We start from the raw sequence: 25,630 nt of genomic DNA, 5'->3' as shown, positions 1-25,630 counted from the left end.
TGCACCAGACCAGAATTGACCACTATTGAGCCCCATTCTTGATATTGTTCCTTTATTACTAGTCTATACATAAAATCTTGGAACATGTTCTGTATTTACCTTGAAATAGTTCATCCAGTCCTTGTTTCTTTAGCTTCTCTTTATGGGAATGTTCTTTCAGACATTGTTAAGTCTCACCAAGGTCAAAATATATCATGTGCCACTTCATAACCAGTCGCAAAGTATTTCCCTATTGAAGAGGAAATTGAATTTGCTTGTCAGGTGTTGCTTATGATAGACCTGTATTGGCAGGTATTTATTTCATTGCTGTAGAAAAGACAAAACTCTTGTCGCTCTTGTTTTTCTAAAGAATTTTCCATGGACTGCAATTAATCGGACAAGTTTGTCATTCCTTATCTCCTCTTTTTCACCTTTTTAAGACAGAGACTGGATTTTTCCCTTCTAATTATTATGGAAATTCCACTACTCTCTAAAATTTCTGAGAAATTGCTAATAGCCATGAGATGATTTCAATTAATTCTGTTAGTGTCTCTTGCATTGCAGTTTACTTTTCTACCTGTTGAAGCAGTGTAACTTCTTGTGGGTCTGCAGGATGGAATTCTTAGTCACTGCATTGATTTGCCTTAAAAAACAACTTTTCAGAAATAAAGAGTAACTCTTACAATGTCACTGACTCACTTTTAAGATTAACCTTACCAGTAGCTTTAAAAGACAAGCTAGAAAAATTTCAGTGCAGTCAGACATTGGAAGCATTGGAATTGGACGTTCCTCAACTGGCTACATGTCACAAACCATCATCATGTTATTACATTGCCTAAGTACGAGCTTGATTAGGCTTAAATGATTTTGCAGCATCTAACTTACTGAAGTGTCTTCTTTTATGTGTTTTCCCTGTTCTACGCCTAGTTTTTTATCCCTTTTGTCACTGTTGTTATTATCAGATTGCATTTGTCTTCTGTATCAAAGACTAAGCGAAATATATTTGTCATTATGTCTTCTGTGAAGTCTGATCAACTCTTCAGTGAATTTTCGTATTACTATTAAGACATATGAATATTGCTTTCTTGCTACTAATTCAATTTTTTGAAGTTTCTGTTTTTCACTTTCTGTTTTTGCCCTTTTGACATTGTCCCTGTATGGTCATGTTTTTCTCTCACACATACTTGCATTCATGGATTTGTACTCTTCTTAAGTTGGAGGTCCTTGAAGAGTTTGTGATTTAACCTTTTTTGACATTGACTTAGTTTGCCCTTATGCCTTAAATGTTATTCCTTTATGGAACTGCCAGCTCTCTTGAACTCTTTCTTCCCTTCAAGTTACCTTTCAGAGGATCTTGGCAACCAATTCATTTATCCAAGTCCTCTTCTGTAATCTCCATTGACTTTATTTCCCTCTTCTCCCTCCTCCTTCCCTTCTATATAAATGGGAATTCTCTCATGTTATGGTTACTTTCAACCAAGTTGCCCTCAATTTTCAGATTTTTATTGAGTTCTCACAGGTTGAAGTAAAATACAAAGCATCTTTTCTCTGAGTGTTTCCTCTGTTTCTATACTGAAAAATGGTTGCAAACACATTTCTGGATAGCCTGTGTTCTGCTGCCTCCTTTCGTAAAGAAAGACCAGATAGTTAAAGTTTCTTGTTATTGCTGTATTTGCTGATATTTGCTTATATACTTCTTGGTCACAAAACATTTATTCATATGATTTTTATTTTTTAAAATTTTTATTTTTTGTGGAAACACAGCATGCTATGTGGCAGAAAAAGAAATATCCTGGCTGCACATGTAGCCAAATCTCTTCTCAGCAAAGATGTGAATTTATCTTTTTATCCTGCTCTGGTAAATAGACTAAATTACAGCTTAGGGTTCTTGTGGCCATGTCTGAAAAAAGCCTCTAGGAAAAGAAGGGATGGTGCCAGAAGCAATTAGAAAAATGATTGAAGAGCTTGAAAATTGCCTTGCAGTGAAATATTTAAGGAGATCAGTCTGTTTATTAAAAAAGATATTTGGGAAGTGACTTAATTACAACACACCTTCACAGAAATAAAAATATCTGGTACTCTAAAGAACATTTTAAGCTAGTGCAGAAAAAAAGCATGAAACAATTGTTTTAGCTAAAAAGGAATTTATTCTTTAATCAACTATACTTGAGATCAATAATAGATAACTGTCTGAAGTTTTATATTTTGTGATATTATAGGAAGTCACACTTGATGATCTAATGGTCCTTTCTGACCTTATGTTCTCTTTAATCTATGAATCTTTTCAACTTTGGCTGTTCTTCTGCAAAACACATGGCCCTCTTCCTGACAACTTTGACAGCCTGCAGAAGAGAAATATACTTGAACTGGGAGGGACTTGTAGGATAAGATAAAAAATGAGCAGTAGTGGGGAGTTTTCCTTTTGAACTGACTATAGCTCTTTACAGGGGATCTAATTTCTAAGGGCATTTTCTAAATTTGTGACTGGTTTCCATTTTCTTATTCTAGGTGAAGGGTCCCTTACAGAAACCGTTAGTCTTGGTGGTTGTTCATATATTCTTGGATTTTACAGTTAACTCTTCTCTGGCTAAGATACGTTGTTAATTTGGACAGCTTCTGGTTGTCTTTGTTGATTTTTTTTTTTTCCTTAAAAATACAGCAAGATGATACTACAGGGCTTGGTATCTGGAATGCAGAGACCATTAGTGAATTCCTGTATCATAACTCATAATAAAAGTTAGGAGTTGTCTCTTTCTGGTTCTTGTCTTCTAAAGTATTAAAATGTTGACTTACTTGAATCAGGACTATGTCCAGTAACATTTACCCCAGCGTGTTACGAAAGCTAAGGATGACCCATTGTGTTTATTTCTTTACAGAAATCCTACACTTTGAGGGAAGACAATATACTTGTTAGGAGATTGCAGACACTTGCAGCGCAAGTATTCTAATTGAGAAGCCCTCAAACAATGACAAGTTGTAGTATAAACACCTTTTCATCTTTGTGTCATCTAGGTATATAGAGTGGCAACAGCAATGATATGCTTAAAAAACCAATAAACCCATTGCACCTTGAAAACGTGGCATCAGTGCTCTTAGGTAAATCACTAGTGTAGTGCTTTTGTTCACAACAATTGAATTTGTCTTGCCATTTTTTAGGATTAGTTTCAACAAACCTGTCTACTGAGTTTGCTCTGGTATGTCCTGACATCTGCTTGCTTTATCAGTAAAAGAACAGTAAGACTAAAAGGTGTTCCACTTCACGCACTTGAGAAAAACTTAGCAATAACAAAAGTAAATTACTGTTTTTTTTTGTTTTGTTTTGTTTTTTGTTTCCTTAAAGAACTGTTAAAAACTGGTCAGAAACAGAGCATGCTTTTGTCTGTCTTGTAATTTTTGTGTCTGCTTTGATAGCAAATCTTGGTATCTTTCAGCTTATTTTGTAGCTTAAAATGAACAGCTGTCTCTGCAACAGCAACTGCCTGGTCCTTGTGCCTCCCAGGGTGAGGCTTTCTCATTATGCTATGAGTGTACTTTACGTTTTGTTGCTTTTTATATGGAATGCTTTTAAAAACCCACAAACATGCTCATTATTTATCTTTTTTTTGCCATCTCACTGAAAAGACCAACAAGGAGAAACAGTGCCACTGCATTCTTTAATTCCAAATTAATTGCAGTTTCTCCATTGCACATTTTGCTTGCATTGGCTTGATTTACCATGAACTTGGAGACCACATCCTTCTGAATGTCATTGCATTTGTCAGTTTTGTGGTCTGTTCTTTGGCATTTGTAGAAGTCATGTTAACACGGAAGCTTGACCAGAATTCTCTTACCGCAAAGACTGTGAAAGAGAGATATGTTCTGTTTTAGAAATAGCAGTCATGTCCATGCTAGCTGTAAGCAACGCACGTAGTGAGGTAACAAGGAGGATTCTTGCCTGTACTGAAGCAGTACCCTCTGTCTCTTTGAGTTCCAAAATGACATTAAATCATCAAGGCACCCATTCTGTAGCGTCTTTAGAAGCCCCGTGACACAGTGTCCCACAGTGCTAGTCAAGAGGAAAAAAAAAAAAAGGAATGTAACATGATGTGGGTGCCACTTCACCTACAGCAATGGTATAAAGCATGTTGAGTACTTAGTTTGATCTTCCTTGGTGCCACTGCATCATACTTCTTTTCTTAATACATGAATTCAGTGGTTTTGTTCCCCAGCTCTCTTGTGGGATCATCTCTTTGGGAAACTGTCTGTAATTACCTTGGCTTCACATAGTCCCATAGAGGCTTGGAGGTGCTGTGCCTTACTTCTGCCAGTCCGGTTGCTGTTCCTCTTTGTGTCAAGGGAAACGATATGGAATGTCTTTTTGACTGTGCAGCTTAACTGTTGCAGTATGGCTAAAGTAAAGGTCTGGTACCATGAACATCATTCAGGTATTCAACTTTCTGATGTAATTGTCAAAAATTTAATTACTGCTGCTGACTGAAGAAGTCCCTATAGATGAGTAACTAACCGGACATCTAGATGAAGTGTTTTATTCTAATTCTTGGCTCTCACTGCTTATTAAATTAAACTTATTAAATGGCTTTGCCTGGTCCATCCTGTCCATATGACTAAGATACTATGGCTTTCCTTTTTTTCCTTTTCTCTCTTTTCAAACTCCTGGATCCTGTTTGTTTGTTTGTTTGTTTTTTAATTTTCTTTTCTTTTTTTCCTTTTCTTTATTTTTTGGCCCTGCAGTATCTCACATAAATTCAGGATTACATTTGGACGGTACAAGCATCAGCACTGTTTTTAGCTTGGATCTTCAGAGATTTTCATGGACTATGCTGAGGCTGAGGAGGAGAGCCATGGTCTTTCACAGGTCCCTTCCCCTCCTGTTTTGAAACCAGATACTGTGGCCAACATAACATGTGGGTGTGGGTGAGGGATCCTGGACAAGACCTACAAACTTAGGTCTGTTTTGGGAATTAGTTGGAGTGTAGACAGTGCTCCACCTCATGTCTGAATTGTAATGAAGTTTATGCTGGAACTGAATAGCTTGCTTTCTAAAGCAAGGCACTTCTTCAATCCAAACAAAAATGACTGTTTTGAATTTGGGCATCTTCATGGTTGGGTAACATTTATTTCAGATGTGGAAACTTTTATTTAAGGGCGGCTGTTTTCACCTCAGTACAATCTTTATCCTAAAACTCTCAGTTATAACCAAAGTCAGTAATAAAAGTTGTGTTATTGAGTGTCTACATTCTGTGAGTAAATTCTGAATTCTTTCAATTCTGCTAGTTGAGCACATCTGTGTTTAAAAATAAGGAAGTCTCAGAACTACAGAAGGATTACAGTATCGTATAGACTGCTGTGCTTGTATTTTAAATACCATATATCTATTGAGTTACCTTTTAGTATGTGAATGTTTCTAGGAACACCAGATACAGCAGTGTAAGTTAAGAAATAAAAGTCATAAGTGAACTCTGAATTTTCAACCTTCTCTTGTTCTCTCAAGCACTATTTGGTGCTTCTAACATAAGTATTTTTTATTTATGTATTTTAAAAAGGCTGAAAGATGAAGAATAGTTCTTGGGAGGACTCCTTCTACTTATTCCTTTGATTCTTTCCATAGAAATGTAATTGAAAGAACACCAAAGAAAGGCGGGAGCTTTTTGAGCTCTGACTGTTCATTTGTGCCAGTTGTTTACAAAAAGTGATAAATGTAATATGGAACTTCTGCAGGGAAATCTTCTTATAAATTTTGTTTTTCTACAGCTGCTTTCAGAGCTGTGAAAAAAGTGATGCAACACTTCCATAACATTAAACTTGAGAAATAATTACACTTGGCAGTTTTTGTTTGCAGCAATGCACGAAAGGCTGAAGGCTTTTGTACAGTTCAAAGAGCACATTCCACAGATCTAGCAGTTGTCGGTTGCCTGCAGGGATCATTTGAATTTTCAAGGAAAAAAAAGCATCAGAGTAATGCCCAGACCATTTGGTTGTAAACTCTCAGCTCTAATATTTTTTAGATTTCACCTGTATGAAAAATCTTTCAGACATAAGACAGTGCACCAGTACGGCACATGTTAATGTCAGTTGAAGTATTTTATTTTAGGCTTCATTGCATTTCCTTCTTTCTTATTGATGCTTAAAAAATCAAAGATAATACGAAAAGTAATGTCACAAAAATCTAGGAAAGACATTGTTCAAACACTTTGGAATAGTGAGCAGCAGAAAGAAATCTTTTCACACATGGAGATCCAGTAGTTACTTGTTAGTTTATTGCATTAGCCAAGTAGTCCAAGATACACCGTGTAGCTTTGCTGCAGGAGAGCTCTGTTTACAAAAGTGAACCCTCTCATATGATGTGCCAGGACTGGAAAATGTGCCAGCTCCTCTATCGTACTTTTAGAGATCCATCACCCTCCATGAATGTGTTGGCTGTCACCGTGTGTCAGTCTAAAGCTTCTGCTTATCTTAACAGGAGATGATGTGAATATTTTTTATGCCTTGTACCCTAATAGGAATTTTGGTGAAATATTCCATGGTACTTCTTGAAGAAAAAATCTTTTTTTTCTGTTCCTGGGTGGTTGTCTTCATTTGTTCTGTCTCTGAGTTGTTGCAGAAACTCTGATGCTCTGAAGTACTGAAATCTTTCTGTTCTCAGTCGTGTACAGGCAGTAAAAGTTAGAAGCTAAAAAGTGTGTAGAAGAGAAAGAAGAGAATTATTATATATATATATATAAAAGAATAACAGACTAAATTGCTTATGTAGATGTAAATTAGATCGCTGAGTAAAATTAAAACAATTAGGACTCTTAGGACTAGAGGGAATGGCTTCAAGCTGTGCCAGGGAAGATTCAGGCTGGACGTTTGGAAATACTACTTCTCTGAAAGGGTGGTCAGGCACTGGAATGGACTGCTCGGAGAGGTGGTGGAGTCGCAGACCCTGGTGGTGTTCAAAGAGCGTTTGGATGTTGCGTTGAGGGACATGGTTTAGCGAGAACCATTGGTGAAGGGCGAATGGTTGGACTGGATGATCCTGTGGGTCTTTTCCAACCTTAGTGATTCTATGATACTATGATTCTATGAATTATGACATTTTTGTGTATGCTGTTCACTTTTGAATGGAGAATGCGAATATTACAAATCTTGGATTAGTTATTTGCTTATATGATTAATATATAATGTTTTTTTTTTTAATATAATAATAAATCTTACTGAAAACCACTGAGATAAGTTTGGAGTAAAATTACTCTGCTGGAAAACTTTAGATTCTGCCTACAGTATGACAGTGAGATTTTGCGTATCATGTGAGACTGCATGAGTTTTATTGATGAAGGTGATATTGTTCTAATTTAGTGTAAAAGATGAATAATACGTTGTAATAAAGTTTGGAAGAGCAGAAAAGTGGGAGTTTGATCACCTACCATCATTGTAATCTGTGGATAGTTAAATTCATAAGCAAGAGGTGATTGACACAGTTTTGAAGTAGATGTTAAGGATGTACTCATGAGGTGTTGCCTCTGTCTGCCTTACGAAGTGTGGCTGGATGCAAAAGGTACAGCTCTTAGAATAACCTGATCCCTATCGGCTGAGATCTTAGAAGCACTGTAGGGCACTGCTAACACATAGAAATAAGAATATGAATCTTGATAGTCTGTCCAGGGTCCAGAGGGGGCATGAAATAATTAGGCTGAGAATGATTTTACAGTGTTCTTCTAAGGGGGGTACTTTATGCAGTCAAAAATAGTCATTGTGTTTACAGAAGAAAAGCAAAGCTTTTGGTCATTTCTAAATAGGGAAGTTGTTTGCATTTCACTATGAAGTAGTTGTTCACGTTTCACTAGTAATCTTTACTGATACAAATGTTTTAATTGAGGTTTTCTTCTTATAAAAGTGCTCATACGAGTAAGTCCTCTCAGTAGTAAGTATTCAAAACAAGTGAACTGAGTTCACAAAGAAAGGAATTCATCAATATTCAGTCTGCTGAATACTCATCTGTTTCTTTTTGGGAAAAAACAAGTGGGATGTACTTACTGAAGGTAATTTTAAAGCAAGGAAGCTGCCAAGATGTCTGGGACCAAATTGTGTTCAGTCAGGTAGGAGGTGTCACGAAGCCGACACATTAGTCTGTTGGGCTTCTTGCATGAATGCTGTGAGCAGAGGTTTGCTTTGGATTGCTCTATGAGGTCGCATGATTTAAATATTACTGGTACCTAGGATAAGAGGGTGGGACAGTAAGAGCTCCCTAGTGCAAGCACTGATTACTTTCTCTTACATAAATACCAGCTTCTCTGTCTAGCCTGTTTGATGCTTTGCATTTCTTCTGGAGCAAACAAATAGAGAAATAAAATAATAATAATCTGTATTATATCTGACATCTCTTCAAATAGTTCTGTAACATGGTTTTCCATAGCTGATATGCACTGATGTCTTCAACTCCTCTCTGCGCCTTTCTTCTTGCCTCCCATTCATTGCTTATTTGCTGCGCTCGAGAAACATGCTGTTCTAAGTTCTCTTCTCTTTCATCTTTATCCTACTTTTTTTCTGACTCTCAATTGGAAACTTGTGCGTTGCTCTTCTCTGTCTTTCCTTGGGCTTGAGTTTCTCATTTGTCCAGCTTGCTTCTGGCCATTTGCATTAGTTTCTGTAGGATACAAGCTTTCAATTTAAAAAATAAATTTGTTTTGGTTTTTGCGCCTTCTCTAAGGTATGGAAAACCTTAGAAGTACGGAATGTGGAAAAAAACGTATTGCTATGTGCCTGGGCTTGCTAAAGATAGCTCCGCTGCCACTGACAAGGATTTCATGCAGTACCTTTGAACCCTGCAGCTGTCCCAGTATGCATATTTTCTTGCTTTCTAGTCTCATGTTTCCACTTTCTCATGTCTTCCCTCAGCTTCTCATTCCTGTCTAGTGCTTTCATTCAGAGCACACATTCACAGAACCTACCCTGAATTCTACCTGCTGCTGCAGTTGCTCTCATTTCTCCTCTTCCCTTTTTACCTCTTCATATTTCAGGGTAGAACTATTCTGAGTTTTTTTCCAGTAGAGCTTCCATAGACGTTTTTCTGCTCTCCTTTCTCTCAACTACAATTAGGGTGCTTTAAAAATAAGGCTGTTTTCATGCTAATCTTAGGCACCTTCTTTAAATTTTGCTCTGTTTTGTTTTATGGGATTTCACACTGCTTTGGAGCATTTCTACTGTTTTAATGTTTTTGCATCTCTTTTCTTGAATGCTTCTTCCATCACTCTTAATTAATGTAAAAAGTTTTAATTTAAGGGTTATTGTAACATCTTTCAGCAATTATTGTCTACTTAAATTATGCATTGTTAGTACAAGAGCAACAAAAATATGAGAAACAAACTCTTAGACCTGTTGGTTTCTTCAGGTGACAGTCTGGTGGTATGTGTGTTGTTATAGTATTTTATCTACTAATAGAAGATAATTTTGGATTCCTGTATATGGAAAATGCATACAGCGAGAAAGCTTTGCAAATTTAAAAACAGAAATGCATGTAGTTATTATTGGAAAGATACCTGGTAAAATGTTACGTGCTAATATCAGTACTGTAGCTAAATAGAATCATAGACTCATAGGATCGGGTTGGAAAAGACTGTTACGATTATTAAGTCTAACCATCAATCTGACCTGTCAAGTCCCATCACTAAACCATGTCCCTCAGTGACACATCCACCTGTCTCTTAAATACCTCCAGGAATGGGGACTGGCACCACTTCCCTGGGCAGCCCATACCAATGCTTGACCACCATCTCTGCGAAGAAAATCTTCCTTATGTCCAATCTTAAAACTACCTTAGCACAACTTGGGAATATTGTATATGAATGTATATGAAAAATGAGTTTCAAGTCCTGTGTTGGTTTTAAGTGTGCACATTCTAGAATGTGTAATATAGTGACTGTTTTAGTATGTGTATCAATGCTTTATTTAGCTTATTTAGGCATCATTGTTTGACAAAAGCGTGCTAAAGCAAATTTGTAGAAAACTTTTTGCTTATTGCTCTACCCTTGAGTGCTGGTTTCCTTCTCCAGGGCAATCCACTCTAAGAATAAAGCTACCCTGTATATAAAGCTATATAAAGCTACCCTAGTCTTAAAATTAGCGTTAGCTCTTCAAAAAGAATCCTGTAGAGAATACAGCATCACATAGAATTTGACTGTAAGCACATACCGTCCTGGGCTTTCAGTTACTCTGATGATCAAGTAAAGAAAATTCTGATATTAGTTATGTGAACAATGAGTTGCCATATATACTGTTAAATTTCTGAGTAACTAATGAAGTAGGACTAGAGGGAATGGCTTCAAGCTGTGCCAGGGAAGGTTCAGGCTGGACGTTAGGAAATGCTACTTCTCTGAAAGGGTGGTCAGGCACTGGAATGGGCTGCCCAGAGAGGTGGTGGAGTCATCAACCCTGGAGGTGTTCAAGGAATGTTTGGACGTTGTGTTGAGGGACATGGTTTAGTGAGAACTATTGGTGATGGGTGAATGGTTGGACTGGATGATCCTGTGGGCCTTTTCCAACCTTAGCGATTCTCTGATTCTATGATTCTATAAGTAGTTTGTGTGCCATAGTTGAATTAATCTCCCAAATTACATGAAATAAGAAATACTAGTTGGTTATACTGCAAGCAAATCTCCCAGCACGTTGCAACACAGAGTTAATATATGATCAGTTGTATGTGTATAAATGTGTACATACATTCCACACAAGTTAGTGCATATTCTACAAGAGTAGTACATATATAAGAGAATAGTACATAGTTTGCAAGATAGTACTTCGTGGTATGTCTCTTTACTGATTGACTGATGTCAATCTTTACTGATTGACTGATTAAATTTCACGTTTTACAGTGTTTCCTTCTATCATGATTAAAATTTTAAGCTCTAAGTTACTGTTTATGGAAAAACTATCAGATGGAAAGATGTGGTCTAAAACTGACCAAGGCAATGTGTACAACTTCACCATATTTATGTAGTGATACTGAGCAGTGAGCAAATTACTGCATTTAATAAGAAAATTCAATCCTTATTTTATTAGTGATTTTGTTTAAAGTGTGGTTAATTCTTGCAAATTGAAAGACTTGAAGAATCATGGCTGAGGAAATCTAGTATGTTTTCTGTAATGGACTACCGTGCTCCTCCAGTCATTGAGACTACATGACGCTGCAGTAAAACAAGGACAGTTCTTTGATTTACGTACTTTAGATTTGAAAAGGAAATTTTAGAATTAGGGGAATTGGATATGTTACCTGCCTGCTTTATGGTGTGCTATGGAATGCATAAACAAAGAAGTTGCATCAATGATTAGTTGCCAGTGCGGCAGGCAATTAACAACGGGTGGTGGAAAGCGGCAGGGCGTGCTGAGAGGGAGCTTGGGCTGCTTTTCCTCATTTCAGATTCTGAATTTTCCTACACAGATGTTATATTGTTCTGTTCACATAAAATATTTGTTTGATATTTTTTGTTTGATATTTTTTGTTTGATACGTTTTAAAACGTATTTAGAAAACTGTATTGTGAGTGGTCTGGGAAGTATTCTTGCAAGTATTACAGTATATTTAAATAAAGGAATGTTATGCCTCCAGTTTGTGTGGTCTGTACAAAGAGGGCACTTTATCTTGAAATAATATTGTAAGAACAGAAGAAGTCCAGAAAAGACAACTGGAAATATTTGGAGGCATAAAAACAGCTTAATGTAAATAGAGATTAAAAAGGTTATATTGAGAATGGAGAAAAAAACGAGATTACATGTTCAGTTGTATATGAAATAATGAATAGTACTGAGAGGTAAATTTTGTTTACTTTTTCTAATAAAATCATGGAAAAATTGACGAAATGTAAAACAAACAAACAAACAAAAAGATGGAAAATCACTACCTTTAAGTGCAGGATGTGTATATGATGAAACTTGCTGACATTAGAATGTTACAGGCTTGAAGAGAAGATCAGGAAAAATTGAGTAAATATTGAAACTAATAGCTTGCAATTCCCTAAATTATATATATATATATATATATATAAGTGAAATTATATATATATATATATATATAATTTTATTTATATATATATATGTATGTAGGGAAATTTCATTGTGTGTAACGTATACTGTTCAAAAGCACACAGCACCCTTGAACTGTCTTGGTCCTTCTTCTGAGTGAGTTACATTTCTTTCACCTTTTCTCTATAGTCTATCTCTCTTTGAAAAAAAAAAAGGTATTTTTGCTAGAGCAAAAATGATAGCATTAGTATTAACTTAGTTACAACTTCTACATGGTTTTGCTTGGTCTTTTGTTTATGGTAGTTGTATCTCAAACTGCTTGCCATATTGTACTTCTTACCTTAAAATACTAAGTTGTAAGCTTTATTAACCCTTACAAACTATAATGAACTTGATAATTCAGTTTAAACCCCATATAAAGTAGACAGATATATTCCTTGAATTTTAATACTATTTTAATAGAAGTAAAAAGATTTGTATTTTAGATAGAATTCCATTTTATTCTTAGGTTTGCACATAGTAGGTATAAATAGCTGCATAACAATTCGCATTCTAGTACTGGTATTGCTTTGTATTTTGTTTTCTTATCAAAATGGTTAGAGCAGGAAAATGATTGAAATAGTAAATAGTAGACTTATAAAATTTCACTGTGTCTCGCATATTTATTTCCTATATTTAACATGGAAAAATGAAGTTTCCTAACTTTCTGTCTGCTCTTTAATTAATTTCTAACTTTTTATTACCATTTATTGATTCATTATGTTCAGGTGTTTTTTCCCTAGTAGTTGCTATTCCTTTCTTACAACTGAACATCTTTTCTTTCTACTGTCTTCTTAAATCCTTTTGCATTGCCTTTTGCCATTCTTTCTTTAATCTTTTTTCCTTCTGTTTAATTTTTAAATCCTTTGCCCTTTATCTTTTTCAGTCTTTTTAGCGGCTCTCCTCTCCTTTGATTCTTTCTTAAACATTACTGCTTCTTAACATTGTGTTCTTTCATTGATTTTTTTTTTCTTTTTGTTTTTGTCCTTTTAATTTTCTTAAAGTTTTTCTTTAGAATGCCATCACGCAAGGAAAAATGGATACAAATGTTAGCGGTGGAATTAAAAACAAACAAACACAGCAAGGATTCAGGTATGTTCAAGGAAAAGATGAAACGTTTCTCTGTTTACTGAAAAGAAAAGAATCCTATTTACTTCAGTGGGCATTGAAACATTTTACTTGAGCTTTTCTTCCTTGCTGCCACATCCTGATTTTCAAACTGAAAGCAGTGATCATTTCAGTGTTTTGTGCTACTCTACTGCAAGATTCATTTTGTTTTGTTTAGTTTTTTCTTTCTCCACCCTCACAGATGCCTTTCAAGTGCAGTAGCCCACAAGCTCTGTCTTGTGCTTTATGAGTATTCTTTCAATCCCAAACTTTTTTGAATCCGTTATTTAGAAAACTGAGTATTCGTCTGTAGTCTTTAATGGACTTTTCTATTGACTGTGTTGGAGAAAATGATTAAATAACTGAACATAACTGCTCACTTACATTCATTGGAAAGACTGGTGTAGATTTAGTTCAGAGTAGCCAGTAAGTGCCTTGTTATTTACCAGCTAGTCAGTAGTTAGTTAATAATTTTTGGGACGGTTTTCATTTGATGCAAATAATAAGGGTTGTTTCCAGGTCTGACACAAACTTTTTTAAAAATTAAATTTGAAATTTTCAATTTGCTCTGAATTAGAATCATAGACTCACCAAGGTTGGAAAAGACCCACAGGATCACCCAGTCCAACCATTCACCCATCACCAATAGCTCTCACTAAACCATCTCCCTTAGCACAACGTCCAGACGTTCCTTGAACACCTCCAGGGTCGGTGACTCCACCACCTCCCTGGCCAGCCCAGACATTACTTCTCATGTGAATGGAGAATGGACCTCTTGTGTGGCGACATTATGAGGATCTGGCAGAATTAAAAATGGTGGAATTTATTATTTTGCAGTTTAAATATGTATATCCAATATTCACCAGTGCATACTTTTGCATAGATCAGTACATCGAGGTAGTAGTCTATGATTAAGTTAGTTCCTGAGTAAAGTTATCAGATTAATGTAAGGCTTGGATGGAGAAAGTCTGCTGGAAAGTGAACTTAGCTGTTGTCTCCGTGTTTCCCCAGGGTGCTAAATTTGTACACCCAAGAGCAGGACTCAGTGAATGAGCCTGTGAGAAGCTGGGCAATGGGGAGGAATTTGAATATTCGTGTAAGAGAAATGGTGATTTCAGTAAAAGCCGCTGGGAACGAGAAAGCACATCTGTACTGCACAAACTTCCATGCCAGTGGATTGGGGAGTTTTCTTCCATCTTTGATAAAATACTGCTAGTCAGACGACAAAGTAATCAATAATGAAAATCAGGAGGTTCAAATAAAGAAGGATAGTGGTCAAAATTGAATACTTTTTTTCTAAGATGCTGTATCTTCAGTCTCTGTGAGAGAGAACCAGCTTGTGTCTCTCCCTGCCTGTAGTAACTGTGTCTATGAACACAGAGTTTCCATCCTCCCAAAAGAACTTTGGTTCAAATTCACTGTTGGGAGCAGTGATCCGAGGATGACTGCTTTTAATATTAAGATGTTTCTGTAGTTTAGATAGTGTCTTTGTAGCTGATTTTAAAATATTGCATGAAATAATGAAGAAGATAGCAGAGATTCTCGGTGTCTGCTCATGACACTTCCTGGATCTCCTTGTCCACATTTGGGCATTTTTTTTTCAAAGTCCTTTAACTGCTACAGCAGTTTTCCTGACTAGTGAGTGTAGGAAACAATGATTGAGCACCAGGTGGGAAGGAAGGGCCAACCCAGCAGCGCTCAGGTGCATGCAATGCACCTGAGTGACTGGAAGGGGTGGATTCTGGCTCCCAGACCTCTTCTAAGGGTTGGCAGTGGATGTAAAAGTATCTCTCTGAAGGTTCTTGGGTACTTCAGGCCTTTTGAAGGGTAAGTAGCTTAATTCCTTTATTTCTCTGGCTGTTGTGTTTGGGCTTGTTCTCACTTGTTGCAGTCTAGTACTTTGCTACTCTGCTGTCGTTGCTGTGCTTTCCATCACATTATAGTGTTACAGTGAGAATGCTATAAAACCTACAAAGATGTTGTGGAAGGTCCCATAATTTTTGCTTCAGTAGTGAAAAATAATGAAAACTTCTTTTATTCAGCCTAGAGGACTGTAGTGCTTGTTGCTGACTTGTTACCTAGATTTCTTTCACTGGAGGATCGTCAACAAATCTAAAGTAATTTGAGAGGGAGTTTAAGACTTAATATATTATCAGTTACTGAGCAGCAAAGCATTCTTTTGTTTTGCTTTAACCCTTTCCCCCCCACCCCCAATATTTTTAAGAAAACTAAAAGCGATTGCGGTGGCTGCAAACAGAGGCTTTTTATAATCAACATTTAAGTTGCCAAGGACTGTAAAAGCCATCAGTACCACCTCTTGATGTGCAGTGACTGACAGGCTGGGACGTTGCCATTCATGCAGGCTCTTGAAAAAGAGTTCATACAGGTGGCAGAGAGAAGTTGACCGTTCAGCAGCAGTTGGCATTTCAGCAGTGTGAGGTGTGCCATCATCCATGTGCTGTGTTACTGTGCCTGGGCCTTGTCTGTTTGGAGTGTTGGTTCCACTATCTCAACAGAATCAGTAGACAGGCTCTACTTATGTTTTGTCCTCAGTCTGGTTAATACAAGAGAATCTCCATGATGACTTCATGGAGTGCAAAAGAGAGAACTGTCAAAACAAATAACGTGCTTATATTATTATCTGAGCTGTGCATCAGGCTTTCCCTTAAGATGGTTTTCCTTTCCAGCGTTCCTATCCCACGTAAGGTAAACCTGTCCTGGGTATTAAGAGAATGGGCTTCTGTAGCAGATAAGAATAGCAACTGAATTGTTACTTATGTGTATACGTAATCGGCCTTGGCCAGTGAAGAGAGGAAGAAAGGTTCCCATTCTCTCTTGAGTCTGGATGAGGAGGGAGAGCAGAGGAAGGGTGGGAGGAGCAAAGAGACACTTTCTGAAGTGAGTTATGTCTCCGGTTGAAAAGCAGTCCATTTGGATTTGAGGAGTATATTCTTATTTCTAAACCAGGAGGTTGGTGGAAAATCTTAGTGAAGATTTCAAGTATCCAGTTATTGGTCTCCGAGTGGTGCTGTGTAGCACTTCTAGAGAATTAAATTTCCCATTCTGAAAGAATTCTAAATTGAAAGAAAAATGATGGATTATTGATTGAAAAATGCTAGGTTTTAGTGCTAATTTGGTTTCTTTTAGTACTGTTTTGTATGTGTATATGTAGGTGCACAAGCTGGTAGGTGTACAGTCTGCAACTGTTTGTCCCTGAACTGTCTATGCTGTATGGTATTCTGAGAACAGCCACGAATGTTACATGACAAAGAAGAAAAACATTGATGGAATTTTGGCACTTGCTTGTCTTTGGGTCAAAGTCTAGAATTATCTGGAGTCCGTTTTTTTCTTCTGTAGAAGAAAAAGGCTCCTCATCCTCAGAATTCTGCATGCAAACCAGTTTTTTAAATGTTTTATTTATATATATATATATATATAACTTGGGTGTTACAATCTGAATTGTTTTAATTATTGTATACTACTTCTAAAGATCTATTTCATCTTTGCATTGAGAGCATTGATGTGGGACTCACATCTCACCATGACAGAACCTGGTGACGGAGGATATTTTACTTTGGTAATATTCCCTAATGGTGATATATTAATATTCTTTTATTCCACCTGATTTTTTTTTTTGCCCTGTTTAATATGGTAAACATATGTAATATACTTTTCCCCATGAATAGAGTTCTATCTTGTAGCATAAAAATCCTATCATTGCTTTTTTCAAAAGCACTTAGAAAATATTAAGTAATCATGAGGGTTATTGCTAATTGCATTGGCTTTAATTTGTCACTTTAAATGTTCTAATTATTTCTTCATGAGGTTATCAGCAAACTCTTAAATAGGACCTCACTGCAAATTAGGCCCTTGGGCCAGGTTATTTATTTTGACCCAAACTTCAGTTGAATATTATGATTAAAAATAGTTGAAGAATAAATACATTTTAATAATGCCTTTTAAAACCAGAAAAGTTAACATCTAAGCAGAATTTAAGAGCAACAATCACATCTTGTTACATTAATGAAACTTCTTGAAGCCATGGATGCTACACACACAGTAATTTTCACGTTGAAAATAGCACTCTCTGGCCACTTCTTTAAAAAAGTTTATGCTGTGTGTGTTGTATTAGACTAAATGACCTTACTTCATTAGCTCTGAAAGACTGAGTGGAGTTGGTTTGAAGTTCAGTTTGTTCAGTAAACGTGTAGGAGATAGGCAGCAGGATTGAAAAGAGATGGAGAATGTTTTTGTTGGTACGTTGAGAATATTTTGGTGGTATGGCTTGGCAGGTCCTGGATGAATGTTGCTTTCCCAGCATCCCACTTGTTACTCATACCAAATATGAACATGATGAGGTTCACCAGTCTGTGTCAGATACTGCTCAGATGAGAACGTGCTTTTTGAGTATTTTCAGAATGCTATAAATATGATTAAAAAAATCTGTTGGAACCAATAGAAAATGGATTTAGCCACAGCCTGTTGCTTCACTGGATGTACTGACGTGATTAGGCATGTAAGGTAGTATCCAACCAGTGATAAAAGAAACCTTGCTGAAAAGGAGCAGAACAGGAATGCATGTGTAAAAATGGGATGGGGAGAGAAGGGAATATGCCTGAGTGTAGTGGGTCAGCATTTCTGGCAGTGTGTTTTGGATGTCTTGAAGCAGGCACAGGACGAAGATCGCTGGTCTCTGCTTTTTAATAGACACCATAGCTGTGTCAGTGGGACCAAGGAAGGGGTGAGCCATGCTGTGTGTTATCTGTGTGCCTGTGTAGGGCTGCATGCTGGGGGCTGAGCACTGCGGGTACAGTGCTCGGTGTCCACACATGGTGCCTGTGTCCTGGCATTGCCAGCATGGTCCTGCCTTATCTGTGCTTACAGGTAAGAGTTACGAAAAATCTTTTTGTGTTGGCTGGGAAAGAAGGGAAGCTGTAGCCGTAGGACTTTCTCTATAGTTTCTTTAATAGGAATAGGATATGTTGTTTTGCGCTTGACTTCAGTCTGATTTTTATACAAGGTCTTTGATTATGCAATTATTTCCTTTACAGTCCCTGGGGAGGGAGGGACATGAGAAGTTAGTCTGCTAAAAACTGTGAGGAAAAACCTTTATCTAGTCCTAATTTACACTGTGAAGTATCTGAGGGGAAAGGATAGTCTCTTGATGTCTGTGATTTGATTTTTGCTGAGCAAAGCAATGTTCAGGTTCAAGGTAAGCTTTGTTTAAAAAAAAAAAAAAGTTTACGTACAAAAAAGCAGTGGTTTGTGCATCCAAAATTGCCTTCAGACAACACTTTCTCAGCTGTTTCTATGCATCATTTATAAGATACATAAATGTATATGGATATGTTTCTGTAATTCATAAGCAGATAAAAGCTGGCATTTCTTATCACAGCATTTTTTTAAAAAAATTGTGTTCTAAATTGAGTAAGTTTGTGTAATTTTTCAAGTACATTGGCTAAGAAGGCATGCAGTAAATCACACCCTAAGCTGAAGTGTTAAGGAGAGGGAAAACCACTCCCTGATTCTGCAGCCTGTCCCACAGGCCAGATTTGCAGAAAGACTGACTTCAAATATGAATTATGCTATGTCTTTTGCCACAACTTTACCTTAAGGGATCCAGATATTTGCTTGCTTGCTTTCTCTAGTAGTGGACTTTTAACATGGAACCTTTTCTTTATGTCACGCCCACCAAGTGTTGCTGTATGTGCACGGTCTTCATTTGTAGAAATTTGACCTTTAAAACAGCTTCTGCCTCTAAGATTTTTTTCTCTTAGAAGGGATCTGGTTTGCAACTAATCAGCTGAGTGGCTCTTCTGATCTTGCTAGTCTTTGCACAGGCAACTAAAACTTATTTGAGCCCGTATTTAATTAGTGGATGATGGACAATGATGGACAGTTTGTATGTAGCTCTCTTGGTGCTGCATGCTGCAGAGGCTAGAAGTGCTGCCCTGTGGGACTGGCTTGTCAGCAGCTGTGCTTACCAGTCTATCTCACCTGGTTGCTGCACATATTTCTCAGCAGTAGCTTCATAGCTACTTTCAAGTGATGAGTAGAAATGCTGAAAGACAAACATAGTCATTTTCTGCAGAACTTCTTTACTTGACCATTTCCTTGTTGAAGAAGTTCTTTCCTGGCTTGAGGACCTGTTTGAGTTGTGTTCTAATAGGATGATTTTAGAGCAAATTTGAGAGGGAACAATTTCAAGAACTTCATTTCTGATGCAGAATCTCACTTTATTTTTTCCTTGTATCTCCCCCGGCAATCTTTTCACTTTAGGTTTGCTCACCTGGTATGAGAGAAGATATGACCATTCCAGCAGACACCCATTAAGATCAGCAGATCTTAGCTTGAAAATGTTTGAAAATATTAGTTTATCTGTTTGTCTCTTTTTGCAGCTGTCAAGAACAGCTCAGCAAAAAGTGTCAAACTCTTATTTCATCACTGCCTCCACATAGCAGTAACCTACTACTAATTTACAGTTGCTGCCTCTTCTAGCAGTGAAGCTAAGGTGTGAATAGGCTTGCACAGTATTTTCTTCCAGTCATGAGACAGACTAGTGCTGTAGTTAGAAGAGCTTCCATAACTTCTGTGCTTGCCTCTGACTGTCATGACAGTTCTTCATGATTTAACTATATTTTAATATCTCCATGGTCACTTTAAGTTCTTCTCTTACCTTTGACTTCTTCAGTGCTTGTATTAGTATGTTTACTTTCTCTCCTTTTGTACTTAATTCTGGAATTTACTAAGACTGTGTCCTTGAACTTTTGCTCTCTTTGTTCAATCCTCACTTTCTAGGTGAGTTAGCCACTTGCATTGCTCTTACTATTATGGACGCTCAGGTTATCTGTAAATCTGTCTTTTCACCGATCTTACTGCTCCTTCCATCTAATCATGTGTCTCAGATTGGATCTGTAACATGATGTCTTTTAATTATCTTATCATTTCAAAACAGAACTCTATCCACTTCTCTCCTTTTCTGTCACAAATGACAAGTACATTATCCTTCTTGTCACTCAGATTCAGTGACTCAAGGTTATTTTTCACTCTTTCCTCATGCTTCATACATCCTGGCCAGAACCAGCACTTGGCTCCTTATTTTTCCTTTTAGTATTTCAGATATGTTTTTTTTCCTTCCACGCTTCTGATAAATTTATCATTTGTACCTTCTTGACTCAGTCCTCACTCTTGGAATTTATTTGATTCTTTCTTATTTGTTGGTTGGCAAATCAGAGGTTGTCTCCCTTTGAGCAAAGCATAGTCTGAATTCCTTCTTTTAGCCTGCTTGCACTTTTGTATCTCTTATTTTGTATTTTTCTTAAGGCCTCTTGCCTCAAATTAAAGCTACTGTTTATCACCCACAAATTTTTACATGGGTGCTTTCCAAATGTGGTGAGCAGCCTGCTGGTGGATTGGGAGGGTGTGGGAAATGGTCAGTGGAACCAAATGAAGTAGCAGCACTATACAGATTTTCTTTGAAAAAGTTTGTTAGTTATATCCAAAGCCTTGGGGAATTGGTCTTTCAACTTTGTCATTCCGTGTTTATTTTCTGTCATCAAATTTTATGTCAGCCTTGTTCATTTTGCTGTGCCAGTGTTTCCAGACTTGTCCACATACTTGAAGACAATTTATCTCATGCATATTATATTTTCTGCAGCATTGCACTCATGAAGGAACCTCAGGAGCTCATCAGGAAGGCGTCTGCTGCATTTGCTTTTGCATCCTTCTCATAAGCCTACTTACGCCTTCTTGCGTGCATCAATCAATAAATTCCATGAACATCATTTGCTTCTATTGTTATTTTTTCTGTAGCAGTTCTGCATTGATTTGTCCTTAGATTATCTTCTCCTTTAGCCACAGATCATCCTTTAAAGCTTTTGAAAAGCATCCTGCAATAGTGAGACTGAAATACACAAAAATGAAATAAATTCATTTTGCCAGGTAACTTTCATCTTTTCTGCATTCTAAGTCTTCGTTATTCCACTCTAGCTTCCATTAAAGCATGACTTTTTCTGTTGAAAGGCAAAAATATACAGCCTGCCTGTGAGGCCACTATTAATTCCACACTATCTCTCTTTTATAGTGCAGCTGGCACCCTACCCCCAGGAGAACAAGCTCATCTCTTCTACCACGTGCTTGTTCTCTACCAGTTCAAGCAGCAGGAATCCTAAGTTAGCTATCAAATATTGGTCTTGCTTATGGCGGCACAGAGCTTTCTACAGTGCCTCTGGGCCAGCTGAAAATAATTTCTAGCACAGTTGGAGTGAAACTACAGAGGTTTAACATCCAAAGGCATGCAAGTCCTGAGGAGAGTGGGATTCTGTGTTCACTCCACTAATAAACAATGATTTACAAATTCAGTGAAAGAAAAATACTGCAGGTTTAATTAAGCTTAAGTATAGCATCCTTTCTTGTGGGTGCGAAGTGATGAAAGTGTTGGTGGTTGTAGAATGAATTACATTTCTGCCTTTTCAGACATCTCATACTTCCAATATTGTGCTGTCTCACCTTCACTTATTTTTGTTTCAGTAACATTTTTCAGTGTGTGTGTATATATTCTCATCATACAGACTTTCATATACTCATCTGTCTACTCCACATATTACCTAAATTTTCCAGTCAGTTGTTTATCAAAAAGACACAATTAACCATAAGTGGGTAGACTACGGCATACCTCTTAGGCAGAAACTTCCTGAAAGCTTAGGTTGTTTTATTTTCTTTCATATGGTGTTCCTTCATATTTGGTTTAGTCGTCTGAGAAAAGTCAGGTGCAGAAAAGGAGTAATTTTCAAGTGGTTTCTTTTTCTTTCATACAACTAACAGTATTTTAGTTAATACTGCCCAAGAGCAGTGTGTCTGTCTGTGCTTACACCTGCCTTTGTTTTACTTTCCTGTCCTTAAGCTTAGATGGAAATACCAAAATGATTTCTTTTCATTCTCAGTATAACTCTGAATGTTTTCATAACATGTTTTTTTTCCACATTATGAAGTTTTGTTCAACTGAGTATATGTCATAGGTAATTTTTTGGTATGATTCATGTTTCATTAACTTACTAAACTTATGTCTGCTTTTGAGGAATTTTGAAGAGTGGGAAATCTGCCTTCTCTTTAGTCTTAGTTTGCTGCTAAGCAATACTTGAAGCTTTCCTGTCACTGTATTAGCATAATACTTGGCACTGTTTTTTACATGCTGTGTAGAGCATTGTTTCACCCTCCCCATGCCCCCCCCCCCCCCCAAAAAAAAAAAAAAAAAAAAATCAATCTAGGTCTCATTAGGTCCTCAGTTGATGGGCAACTGTATTTCTGGTAGTACTAAATCTTCGTTCTGGGAGCATCCCATGGTGGTAGATAATAGCACTAGGGTTGTTTTTTCTTTTTATAGACATACCATTACAGTATTGGGTGTTGCTGTATGAAAGAGTGGAAATTCTGGGCCTCTTGTTGGATGTGACCAGGTCTCTCCTCTTTCTCATAATTTCTCTACAGCTGAGTTGAATTCACTGGAGGACCAGTGTCCAGACAGTCTCTTGTTGGACCCCGCTTCTCAGTGCACATTGCTATGTACCATGTGAGGCCTTCAAAATTTATGCCTAGCCTGTGCTGCTCCATGCCTTTTCTTGGCACGTAGATGGGCTTGGTGGGGCTGAACATTTGCTCTTTCCCTGTGGATTTGTGTGGATTGAAGTTGAGGGAAAACAAGGAAGGCCTGGATGCAGAGGGGCAGTAGATGTGCCAACAGCACAACAGTGGTTTGGGGTAGGCTGCTACAGGCAGGGTAGGGCAGAGGAGTACTATTAGCCAGGATTAGGTGGATTTTGCTCCTCAGTGTTGTCTACTTGTAAGAGCACAGCCCAAATAAAGGCATTTGGGTATGTTTAAGATTACATTTAAGATGAAGATATTCCTTTGTATCGCTCATTACCAACATCTGTCTTGTACAAAAGGCAGAAAAATATTCTGGTTTCACCAGTTGGTGAAAACGGAAGAGTACGTACTGTTGAAGACTGAGGCAAAGATGTTGCTGAGTAATTCAGCTTTCTTTAAATCCCAGGTAACCAGGCTTTCTCTTTCTTTCTGGAGAGGGCCCACATTTTCCCTAGTTTTCTTTTACCATTTATGGAAGCTTTTCTTGTTGCCCTTGACATTGCTTGAAATATGTACTTCTGTCAGGGTTTTAGCTTTCCTAATCCAATCTTTGTCTGCTTGGACAGTTTCTCTCTATTTCTCCCAGGCCACCTGTCCTTGTTTCTGCCGTCTGTAGGATTCCTTTTTGTGCTTGTTTGTCCAGGAGCTTCTTGTTCATCCATGCAGGCCTCCTGGCGTTTTTGCTTCTGAGCTTGAAGGAGGTAATCCTTGAATATTTACAAGGATATGTCTTAAGGATGTGTTACAGGCGTTCTTAAAAAATGAGAAAACTGAAGCTGTTTTTGTACAAATAAGATACAGGGAGGTGAGTAAAATGATTGTGATATGGATTCAAGTGCAGATTGCAGCATTTGTAACTGTAGACTGAAGTTCATTTCTTTCTGAAATCATTGGTGGGTGTTTGTGCATGTGAATGGATGTGTGTACGTGCGCTTCAAACTGGAAGGCTTTATTTATTTTTTTTCTTTTGCTTTTCATATAGAAAATAAAAAAAGGCCCTTTGGACTTGAAGCAAAGACCCCAAGCAGCATTCTGCATTGCCTCACTCAGAGTCCCTACTGTATTTTCCCTTTCTTTTTTTTAATAAACACTTATAAAACTATATTGCTTGAAGTTGCTATCCAGCTGAAATACCTGTGAAAAGCTTACCTGCCTTGAGTACCTATGTTCCCTTGCTCCTTTCTTCATTTCTTTTTTTTTTTTTTCATGTAATGTTGTATTTTCACCTTCTTATAATCTTTTCTATATTTGTAGAAAAATAATCCTCTTGAAGGCTGTATTCAACTTCATTTATTATGGAGTTGCTTATTAGTGTGGAGGCTATATAGTGGCTGACTTTCAGGCCAGATTTAGTGTGGAACGCTAATACTCTTTCAGTAACAATAAAATATAATCAGGAAGTTTCATGACATATGGGAGAAACAAGAAAGAGCTGATCTAATACTCTGTCAGTTTTGGTACTGTTTGAATTGGCTACTTGCAGCCAAAAAAAGAGCATAGACTGCTGTGTGGAGGCCATATTGGTATATGGGAAGTTGAGATAGCACTTGACAGGACTGAAAGTTTATGGAAGCGTAGCTGTAAAATCTAATTTACATGGGAAATGTTACAGGAGCAGACAAGATTTAATCTTGAAAAAAGGACATCAACTGGAGAGTAACTGTTCTGCACAGAAAAACCTCACATTTCTCTTACATCAGTATTGCCTGCATAGCCACAAGGAAGATCGAATGTTGCACAGGTGATTTAAAGTGGAAGTAAAAAGTTGTGAATGCATACCCACAATTAAAGTTTTTTGCTGATGATGTGGCTGATTGTGGGTATTTAATGTTATTGAAGTTTGGAGCACCTCAGCCAGCTAGGCTTTACCTAGTAGAAGTCTCATGTGACCGCTAGGATGTCTCTCCATTCCCTGACCGGGTATGGCACAGAGAGCGGGAGGATGCAACTCTGTAATACTTCAGGAGTAGTTCCACAATCACTTTTGTTCTTCAGATTTGAAAATGACTTCTTTGTAATACCTCAGAATCCTAAAAATCGCAGTTACTGGAAAAAAAGAAAAAAGTAGCAAATATCCATTTGGTCCTTTTTTTTTTTTAAATTCTTTTAAAATGCTTTTAGTTTCTAGTCTGTTCTTCATATGCTGATAACCTTTAAAATGCTTTTATACCATTAGTCTCTCTACCTCTGTTTTCCTTAGCAGGCTGTGCTAATTCTGCCTTTTCCTCACCGGTTTAATTATTGCTATTAGAAGAGAAACTGATTATCATTGAGATGACAGATGATCTCTGCTATCAGTCAGTTTCCAATATATTTGTTTTCCTGTCCTGCCTAAGCTCAGCTCCTTTTTGTTGTATTTTGTAATTCCTGCAGTCTCTTTTTTACTAATTCTCTAAAGATCTCTGATCCTGATCAGTCTTCAAAATCCTTTAAAATACTGATGTGTAATTTTACTATGGAACCTGTGTTCCTGTAGCCCTGAGTTTGTAGCAGCACTGCTGGTAATAGTACTGAATCCTCCCTCTCCAAATATGTTTCGTGCTCAGCCTTTTTTTGATGGCCTATTTTTCTTTAAGGCTTCAAAATAAATTTCAATACTTTCATTTGGTTTGGAAGATTTTACTGTATTGCTTGCATTGGTTTCTGTTCTGTAGTTGTTTGCTGTATGTGTGGTGGTTTCACACAGACACCTGAGCTTCACCACACTGCTCTCTCACTCTTTCCTCAAACAGAGAAGAAAGTACAAATGAAAAAGGCTCATGGGTTGAGATAAGGACAAGGAGATCACTCACCAATTACCGTCATGGGCAAAACAGACTCAGGGTAAGGGAGGTTATTGTAGTTCACTGCCTACTGATAATAGA

The 25,630-nt window shown here is 37.3% G+C and overlaps 1 protein-coding gene and 1 long non-coding RNA gene across 12 annotated transcripts in view; one reads left to right on the top strand and one right to left on the bottom strand.

Annotated features, from left to right (window-relative positions):
- FOXP2 (forkhead box P2) overlaps nt 1-25,630 on the top strand; it is a 412,383-nt gene that overhangs the window by 79,623 nt on the left and 307,130 nt on the right. The window lies entirely within an intron of this gene.
- Nucleotides 6,215-8,132, bottom strand: LOC121109004. Its single transcript, XR_005860639.1, has 2 exons — nt 7,996-8,132; nt 6,215-6,649 (listed from the first exon to the last, which is right to left on the bottom strand). It is a non-coding gene; the product is annotated as an uncharacterized LOC121109004 (long non-coding RNA).

This window comes from Gallus gallus, chromosome 1 (assembly GCF_016699485.2).
Source record: "Gallus gallus isolate bGalGal1 chromosome 1, bGalGal1.mat.broiler.GRCg7b, whole genome shotgun sequence".
Lineage (NCBI taxonomy): Eukaryota > Metazoa > Chordata > Aves > Galliformes > Phasianidae > Gallus > Gallus gallus.
Note: the sequence above shows the minus strand (reverse complement) of the source record. Positions and strands in the feature narration are given on the sequence as shown.